Genomic DNA, 10,683 nt, shown 5'->3' with positions numbered 1-10,683 from the left:
TCTCAAAGAGAATGGCATCAAGAAGAGCATTGAATTGGTTTTAACATGGGAATTAACTCATGATTTAAATCTAAGCCATTTCGAAGCAGTACAAAATAAAGTCTTTCACGGGAGTTTACATATGAGATTTCTTTAGATGAAATATCCACTTCTAAGTCAGTCAGGATTCAATTCTAGAAACAGGAATCATCACTCTAGGCATTTTAAACAGATGAGATTTAATATGGGATTTAAAAAAAATATGGGATTTAGATGCTTACAAAGACACTGGCAGGGCTGGAGGAGTGGAAATCAGAAGCCACTCCTTGTTAGTGTCAAGATCCCATTGCAGCTGGGATCTGGTGGGCAAGCAGCTACTTCCACCATTGCAAACCACCACCCCCCCCCCCCCCCCAACCAGGCCTCTCTTAATGTAGTGAATTTGCAAAAGAAAGAACAACTGGAAGATGGCCTCCTCTTCCTTCCATCTTCCAAATCTCAAGTGATTGTCTCTAACTGGTGAAACATGTTTGACATCCAGACCCTAAGAGCAAAGGAGTCTGGGAAATGTAGCCCCTAGTTTCACAGGAACAAGAAGTTATTCCAAAATGGGGGTGAAATGAGGATTGGAAGGGCCAATCCATGGGATCCACCATTCTGACCTTTAGTTTTATTTACAGGTGATAACAGCAACCAAAACAAATCACTATTATTTTGTTTCTGTTTTGCTATTATATGTAGCCAAGCCTATGCCTAATTAAGCAACTATTTCGCTCATCTATTGAGCAACTATTATGCTCCTGACACTGTGTAAGCCATTTTATACACAGTATACCAAATCCTCACAACAGGTATATAATGTAGATATTATTATTCCTGATTTGCAAATGAGAAAAGCTGATGTTTAGAAAGGCCTTACTGGAGCTTAGGAGGTCAAGACCTTCCCTTTCAGAAAAGGGAAAGGTCCATTTACATGACTGAAGGTGATATTTGATCACTCTTGAGAGTTGGACCCATTGCTTAGAAAATCTGGGCTTCAGTTCTCTACTTTGCTTTGGGTATGGACACCTGCTTTGTGGAAAAGAGCCTTTTTTTCACCCATTGCTCTGATCATACTCTCTCATCCTTAGGCTCCACCACTTTGTTTTCAGATTCTAGTGGCTTCTGTATCATGTCTAGACTCCATTTTGGCTCCAAGTCCTTCTTGCCTCTTTGGGCATTCAGTCTGTCTTCTCTCTTCCTCCATCTTCAATTCTGAGATTTCAAAGCACGACCTTCTCTTTTGAAATGTGCAAGTCTCTCTCCAGGGCAGAAGAGACTTCCAGGGCTGATTATCTTTGTGTCTTGGCACTTGACACAGTGCCTGTAGATGGCAGGCACCCCATAAATGATGTAATGGACTCACTGGTCAGTAAGACGTGCCCTTTTTACAAACTCCCCCCACCCCCAAAAACCCAACCTGTCTCTTTGTTTTTGTTGAAATATGAAACAATCTGAAAGCCAAGAGTAGAATCAAAACTCAAAAAAGCTACCAAAGTTAACTCAATTATAAGTCCTAGATCTAAAATACAGAATTCAATTTATTCTTAAAGCTTTTCCTTTTCTTCCCCTTTTTTGGGGGGAATGTTAATTTTTTTTATTGAAGTATAGTTAACATACAATGTTGTTTATCTTTAGGTGTACAACATATTGATTTGGCAATTCTATGCATTACTCAATGCTCACCATAAGTATAGTTACCATCTGTTCCCATACAACAATATTAAAATGTTATTGGCAAAATAAATAAATAATAAATAAATAAATAAATAAAATGTTATTGGCTATATTCCCTATGCTGTACTTCTCATCTCTGTGTCTTATTTATTTTATAACTGGAAGTTTGTATCTTTCAATCCCCTTCACCTATTTCACCCATCCCCCTACCAACCTCCTCTCTGGCAAGCCCTTGTTTATTCTCTGTATTTAAGATTCTATTTGTTTTGTTTGTTGGTTTGCTGATTTGTTTTGTTTTTTAGGTTCCACATATAAATAAAATCATATTAGTCTTAAAGCTTTTAAAATTACTTTCTTATGTAAAAAGGTAACTTTTACTTATTAATTGTTAGAATGGCAGTTTTATCTCTTTAAATGCAAATTATTATTTTTAAAATTAAAATAATTTTCTAATTAAAAGTGATACTTAGTGAAAAGCAAGCCCTCCTCCCTCTTTTTCTAGGTCTCCAGTTCTTGTCTAAGAGTCAACAACTGTTATTAGCTTCTTGTGTTTTCCTTAAGAGATGATCTATCTACAAAGAGCAAATTATTAAAAATTTATAATGTCATTTTTGTCTTGATATCCTGGTCTTGGATTGAAAGTTGTTTAAACTGGTATTCAGAATAATTATTGATATCATAAATGACATGAGCAATAATATTTCTCATGATGTCTAAATCCTTTGCACCCCTTAGAGAACCTTCAGCTTGGGCAAGATGTGGAAGGGAGACAGGAAGTGGTGGCTAAAGTCACTTGCAATTTGTTGAGAGTTCTTGTAAAGTGTTTCTTTCGTCTGTAGACATGGTGCAATGATATTGAATTTGAAGTCAGAAAGGGTAGAGGTCTGGAGGAAATGTTCAGGGAACAGACACTTTGCAAAGAGCTCTGAAAATAAGTAACTTAAGGAAAAATGTGAATTATCTCAAGATTCCTAAGTTCTGATGAACATTATATTTTACCATAACCATAGCCATATTATTACTGCATGAAACTATTTCTGCCTTATACCTAGATATGCTATATAAACATATATTGACTAACTGAGAATGGACTTGGGAAACATCCTTAAAAGCAAGAACAGAAAAGTGGTTCATAACACACACCATAAGAAAATGTTGAAAGAATCCATGTTGCTGTTTAGAAGTTCAAGATTGTAAAATCAGCCACACTAATGAATTTTAAGCATATTTTTTTCTCTGAGAAGGTCAAGGGCTATGGCTGGAACTTTGCTGATAGCCAAGCAAAGATACATAAGCAAGGGGGAGAAGACTGCACATTTACCCCTGATGGAGGAGGGAAAAGGATACCAGAATGTTCTTATGAGCCAAGAGGAAGCCAAAGACCTGACCTTGGGGTTGTTGGAAAAGACCTGTCTTTGAAAGTTTCTTGCCAAAGGAAAGGGACCATCAGCAAAAAGAGACTGGAAGATATCACTGGGTACAGAGACTAAAGATGGGATGAAGAGCACCTGCTCAGAGACAAAAATTGCCCAAGGGCCCAGAAGAGGTAACTTTGAGGATTCCACAAAGTACTATTGAAGAGAAAGAATCATCAGTGGGAAAGTTTCCCATCAAGAAGATGCAAACATCATCCTATTCTTGGATTGGATGGTCTTTGATAAGGATGGTCTCTCCTGCCCCTTTTATCTCCTCCCAGCTTCTACCTCTAGTAACTCTGCAGGCGTCACAGGCCACCTGGATGCATGGGAGAAGCTGACTAGAAAAACCTTAATTCCCCTTTGAAATGTAGCAAAACACATCTACAGTTTCCAGGGATTAGGGCATTTTGGTGGGAGTAGCGGATCTTATTCTGCTTACCACATTTGCTAAAATGAGATTGTTCTTTGGAGCTGAAAAAGACCAAAGGGCTTTTTACTATTTAAAAATGAGTAAGCTGGGGATCCCTGGGTGGCTCAGCGGTTTGGCGCCTGCCTTTGGCCCAGGGCGCGATCCTGGAGTCCGGGGATCGAGTCCCGCATCCGGCTCCCGGCATGGAGCCTGCTTCTCCCTCTGCCTGTGTCTCTGCCTCTCTCTCTTTCTCTCTCTCTCTGTGTGTCTATCATAAATAAATAAATAAATTTAAAAAAATAAAAATGCATAAGCCAATCTACAGTGAAATCACACCTCACACGCGTTTGGATGGCTACTATCGAAAACACAGAAAATAACAAGGGTTAGCAAGGGTGTAGAGACATCATAGCCCTTGGGCACTGTTGGTGGTTGTTAAATGGTGCAAACACAACAGAAAACAGAGGGAAATGTCCTCAAAAGATTAAAAAGTAGAACCACTGGATTGATCTGGAAGTTTCACTGGATCCCACGTTTTTGAAAGCAGGATCTAGAAATGTTTGCACAGCCATGGTCATGGCACTATTCACAATAGCCAAGAAGCGGGAGCAATCCAAATGGCCGTCGATGGATGAGTGGGTAAATAAAATGTCATCCATCCATGCATTGGAATATCATTCAGCCTTCAAAGGGAGGGAAATCCTGTCACACACTATAATATGAATGAACCTTGAGGACATTGTACTAAGCGAAATAAGTCAGTCACAAAAAGACAAATGCTGTTTGATTCTACTTATGTGACGTATCTAAAGTAGCCAAATTCATAGAAAAATGGAGTAAAGTGGTGATTCGTGGGGGAGCTGGGGCTGGGAAGAGGGGGAACATGGGAGTTGTTGTTTAATGGGTATAAAGTTTGAAATGAACTTTTTTTCTTCAGATGAAAAAGTTCTGGAGATCTGTTTTTATAGCAGTGTGAATATACTTGATGTTACCAAACTGGACACTTAAAAATGGTTCAGATGGTAAATTTAATGTTATGTGGGTTTTACCTATGATGAAAAAAAAAGACTGATAGACAAAAGTATGAGATGTAAGACCTCACTCAAGTTTTCGTGTAAGGCGTTGGGGGGGCGGGGTGCAAAGGTTTGATCCACAGATGTGGTATGAATGGGCCTGGGGAAAAAGAATTAAGTTGTTTCCTGCTCTGGTTCTATCCTGTCCTGCTACTGCAATGTGATAGTTACCGGTTCCCTCTAAACAAGGCCAGTGTTCATTATTAAGGATTTGTTAAAGCAAATTTTAAAGGAAATTTCATCTCTAACTGTGACATATATACATTATTTAAGACTAAGTATGTGTGTATGTGTGTGTGTGTGTGTGTATGGAGAGAAATTTATATTTCTCTCTATACACATGTACGATTATAGGACCATTCTGGGGTAATCGAGTCTGGTATATTTGAACGAGTTAAGTTCACCTTGAACCTAGCAGTATGATTATACCTATAGTTTATGTTGCATTAATGTTTTTTATAATTCAGAAATATTGCTCAATCATTTGTACTATTGACTGGGTGTTTTTATCTCAAAATTCCTCTGTTGAAATCTAACCCCCAATATGTGGCATTTGGAAGTGGGGCCTTGGCAGGTGCTTAGGTCATGAGGGTGAAGACCTCGTGAATGGGATTAATGCCCTTATAAAAGAGACCCCAGGGAGCTCCTTTGCCACTTCTGCTGTGTGAAGGCACAGCAAAAAGACTATGACCTAGAAAAGACCTCACCCAATCATGCTGGCACCCTGATTTCAGAGGTCCAGCCTCCAGACATGTGAGCAGTAACTTTCTGTTGTTAAGAAGCCTCCCAGCCTGTGCTATCTTGTTCCAGCAGCCCGAACAGAGTAAGACACTTAGCTTCAAAAGTCACACAGCACAAACTCTGCAACATTGCCTGTGTTACCACTGAGTCACCTAGTCTAGTCCCTTGCAAGGGAAGGGGAATTAGACTCCACCGTTTGGAGGTGACAATGTCAACGAGTTTGTAGATATATTTAAAAAGCACCATGTCTCGTGATTGGTTTTGCCAACAAAAAGCAAAACATGTCACTTGTGGAGGAAAACCCTTCAGAGCTGGGGCGTGATCGCCCACATTCTTGTCCCTTGCCAATATGGAGGGGACATGTGTTTATATGGAGGAGCAAAGCTTCTTGCATTCTTGCATGGGGGACAGCTGCCCTAGAAGGTAGCCCTGGCTTTCCGGGGACCTAGTATGAGTGATAAATAAACCTGTGTTGTTTTTGAGCCACTGAGATTTTAGAGTTGTTACCGCATCATAACACAGCCTATTCTAATATTCTCCAGCATCCAAATTTTAAAAATGGATTATTTCAGGACAATCCTGCTGATTATAGTGGGTGATTAAAAAAGATAGGTTTGCATTACCAACGCTCCCGACAATACAGAACAGGGGTTGGCAAACTATGGCTGCCAACCAAATCTGGCCCACTGTCTGCTGCTATTGCATAGCTTGTAAATAAGAATGGTTTTTGTATTTTTCAAGTTGGGAAAAAAACAAAAGGAGAAGAATATATCATGACATGTGAAGGTTAGATGGCATTCAAATTCCTGTGTCCATGAAGATTTTTTGGACCACACCCATGCCCATTGATTTAAGTACCTCCGATGGCTGCTTCTTGTCATAGCAGCGTCACATAGGTGCATGACCCCCAAAAGCCCAAATTATTTACTATATGGCCCTTTGCAGGAAACGTTTGCTAACCTGGGCCTAGAAAGACAGTCTGGCAAAACACAGAATTTGATGACTTTGATTTGAAACGTGGTTCCAGAAAAACTGGACTGAAGAGATTTAAGAAACACCTTCACCAACTAATTTTCTTTGCCATCTATATATTTTTGGTTCACAGGCAATATCGAGTAAAAAAAAAATATATCCAAGTTTCAAAGCTTCTAGAATAAGTACACAGTGCAATTCCTAAGAAGCGAGAAATAATTGTGACATAGTTTAATTTGCAACTTCCCCCTCTCCTCCTCGCCCCTTACAATCTGTGTATCTTAGACTCAATGCAATGTGGTAGTGGAAAAGATAAAAAAGTGAAAGAAAAAAAAAGTGAAAGAATTCTCTGGAAGTCTTTGAAGGGCTCATTATGATAGCAGGCTGACTCAGCAGCTCTTTGTTGCATTTACTCCACCGCTGGCAGTGGGCCGAAGACACTTGATACAGCGGGTTGTGACTTCTTACCGTTGCTTCAGTGTCTCTGTAGAGCATCAGGATTGAGTGTAGGGCGTTTTCTGAATTTCCCTGAGCTGTGTGCCAGATCTGGACCCATAACCTGCAGCAGGAAGGCCCTAGGGCAGGTGCTGTTCCAGCCTCGTGAGAAGTGCTCATCTCCGCACCGAGGGTAACAGCTGCCAGAGGTCTGCGAGGAGTGTTCACTTGTTTTCTGTGGTCTCTGCTGTCAGCACTTCTTAGGATGGCAGCCGACGTGCCCTTACTTTAGATAATTCAACTGTTGGCTTTCTGGTAAAATACATGGAAACTGAAGATCTAAGATGGGATAGGCTGTGCTCTTTTTTTTTTTTTTTTTTTTAATCCTCACCCACTCTGGAGATGAACAAGAGGAAAGAAAGCAGGCAATTCATTCTAAATCATTATCCTGAGTTGTAGGGATCATAAAGACACTAGAGCCTTCTTCTGGGTATTGTGCTTTTAAATGGGTCTTCCACTCTAGAGGTCTTGGCAGAAAAAGTCTAGAAAATATCTGTTGCTGTCAAAAGTGTAAGTAATGAGAATGATCAAATTTGGGGGACCATGTGGACCAAGTGGGATCAAAATGCAGGAGGCGGTGTATCTGACTTTGGGTGGAGATAGGGGTCAGGCTGCTTGACAGCATAGTACTTTTGAAGTCAGGTTTATTGAGGCATAATTTACATACAATAAAATTCATCGCTTTTATTTTTTATTTATTTATTTTTAAATGGATATTTAGTCTTTTTTTTTTTTTTAATTTTATTTTACTTACTCATGAGAGATACAGAGCAAGAGAGAGAGAGAGGCAGAGACACAGGCAGAGGAAGAAGCAGGCTCCATGCAGGAAGCCCCACATAGGACTCGATCACGGGTCTCCAGGATCACGCCCTGGGCTGCAGGTGGGGCTAAACCGCTGCACCACCCGGGCTGCCCCAAATTCATCCCTTTTAGATGTAGATCCAATGAGACTTGAGGAACGTAGAGAGCCACTTGATACCAGTGCAATCAAAACAGAGAACGGTTTCTGCACCCTAGGAAATTCCTCCCAGCCCACACGCCCAGTCCAGGGCAACTATCAATTTGTGTTTTGTTCCTCTCATTTTTCCTTCTCTAGGTGGTCATGCAACTGGCATCATATATATGAAATTGTACCATTATCAGCTATTATGGACTGGATTGTGCTTTTGTTCAAATACGTATATTGAAATCCTAGCCCGGAGTACCTTAGAATATGACCATACTTGGAGATAGGGCCTCTAATGAGATAATTAAGGTTAAATGAGGTCATATGAGGGGGCCCTAACCCAAAATGACCGGGGCCTTTATAAGAAGACACAACAGAAATCTCTCTCCACACACACAGGAAAGACCATATAAAGACACACCTCAAAGGTGGCTGCCAGCAGGCCAGAAGAAGAGCTCTCCCCAGAAACTAACCCTGCTGACACCTTGATTTTAGACTTCCAGCCTCTAGAACTGTGTGAAAATAAATTTCTGTTGTCAAGACCACCCAGGCTGTGATATCTGGTTACAGCCACCCTGGAAGTCTAATGCACCAGCCTTTGGAGTCTATTCTTCATTTAGTAGAATGCTCTTGGGATTCATCCATGTTGTTGTGTGTGTCGATATTTGTTATTCTTTATCGTCGAGGAGTGTCCCATTGCATGAATGTACCACAATGACTATGAATATCCATGTGTTTATGTGGACGTGTTTTCATTTCAATACCTATGAGGGAATTGCTGGATCAAATGGTATGTTGAGTTTTATAAAAACTACCAAACTGTTTTCCAATGCAGCCGTACCCTTTTGCGTTCCCATCAGTCATGGGTGTAGTTTCTAGTGGTTCCGCATCCTTGCCTACTCTTGGTATTGTCAGTCTTTTAAATTGTAGCCATGCCGGCAGATGTGTGATGCTATCTCACCGGGGCTTTAATTTACCTTTTCCTGATGGCCAGTGATGTTGGGCATCTTTTCTTGTGCTTAATTTGTCATTTATCTACCTTCTTGGATAAAGCATCTATTCAAATTTTCTGCCCTCCCCACTTAAAAAAAAACCTGGGTGTTTTGTCTTTTTAATTACTGAGTTGTAAGATTTCTTTGTGTATTCTGGATTCAAGTCCTTCATCAGATCCGTGTTTTGTAAAAATTTTCTTCAGGTCTTGGCTTGTTTGTTGTTGTAATTTTCCTAAAAGTGTCTTTCAAAGAACAGAAGGTTTTCATTGTGATGTTCAATTCATACATTTTTTTCTTTTATCGTTTGTGTTTTTTTTTTTATTAAGATTTTATGTATTTATTTGAGAGAAAGAGAGAGAGCATGAGAAGGGGAGGGGTAGAGGAGAGGGAGAGCGGACATCATGGTGAGCAAGGAGCCCGACATGGGGCTCTACCCCCAGGACCCTAAGATCATGACCTGAGCTAAAGGCAAATGCTTAACCAACCGAGCCACCCAGGTACCCTTGATTCATGTTTTTTATGTCCTACCTGAAATCTTTGTCTAACTCCAAGATCTCTATTAGTTTTCTATTACTGCTGTAACAAATTATTATGAATTAAGTGGCATAAGACAACATGAATTTCTTATCTCACAGTTCTCTAGATCAGAAGTGTGATTTCCTTATCTGGTTTCTCTGTTCTGGGTGTCACAAGGCCAAATCCAAGGTGGTGGCTGGCTGGGCTCTTGCTGAGAGGCTCAGGAAAAATCCATTTCCTTGGAAGAATCCAAGTTCATTGAAGTTGTTGGTAAAATCCAGTTCCTTGAGGTTGTAAGACCAGGGTCCCCATTTCCTGGCTGGTGTCAGCTAGGGCTGCTCTTAGGTACTAGGAGGCCCCCTCTCTGATACACATGAGTGCCTAACTCTGAGACCCAGTGAAAGCACGTGGAATCCTTCTCATAGTTAGCATCTCTAATTTTCCCTTCTGCTTCAGCTGGAGAAACTTTTCTGCTTTTAAGGGATCTTGTGATTAGATTAGGCTCACTTGGATACTCTCCCTATTTTAAAGTCTGTAACCTTAATTATATCTGCAAAGTCCCTCTGCCATATAACTTAACATATGGCAGATTCTAGGTTTAGGGAATGGACATCTTTGGGAAGTCATCCTGCTGACCACAGATTCAAATATCTTTTCCCATATTTCTTCTGGAAGCTTTACCGTGCTACCTGTTACAGTTTGGTCTGTGATCCATTTTAAGTTAATTTTTTAATTTTTTTTAATTTTTAATTTTTTAAAGTTAATTTTTGTATGTGTTATGAGATTATGAGGTTGGGTTCCTTTTTTTTCCTTTTTATTTATTTTTTTTGCATGTGGCTATCCAATTGTTCTAAAAACCATTTGCTGTACGAGTTAGGGTTTTTATTTCTATCGTGATGAAAAATTATAATTTTTATAGTTTCAGAAGAAACAGAACCATGATTCATGTTAACTGATTTCATGAACAGTCCTATAATATTTCTGGCATTTACAAAAAATATTTTTCTCTGGAAATTTTTAGGAGTGGAGGCATATGGAACCCCATTCCCCTTCTCACCTTCTACACAGACTCAGCATTCCAGATGGCCATGGAATCCATGGCTTAGTGGGCTTAGGGGTGCTCTACAATTCTGAACTGAAGGAAGCCATAAAAAGACTCCTAATTTCCTCTTCTTGCTTCTTGAGGCTGAGGTACGCATTTCCTTGGGAGCAGCTAAGAAGAAGACATATTGAGGAGTGGCGACAATCCCTGACCAGACTGTAAAGGTCAGAAATTGGGAGATTGGTCAGAGTGAGTCAATTCCAGGCTGCCCACAATGCAGGGGTAGGGGATTTGGAGGTGGGGCCCAGATAGGACTGGGATGTGACTGGTACACAGGCAAGGAATAAGCTAAAAGGTGGAATGTCACATGGATCACAGCACATG

Source organism: Vulpes lagopus, chromosome 8 (assembly GCF_018345385.1).
Source record: "Vulpes lagopus strain Blue_001 chromosome 8, ASM1834538v1, whole genome shotgun sequence".
Classification (NCBI taxonomy): domain Eukaryota; kingdom Metazoa; phylum Chordata; class Mammalia; order Carnivora; family Canidae; genus Vulpes; species Vulpes lagopus.
Note: the sequence above shows the minus strand (reverse complement) of the source record.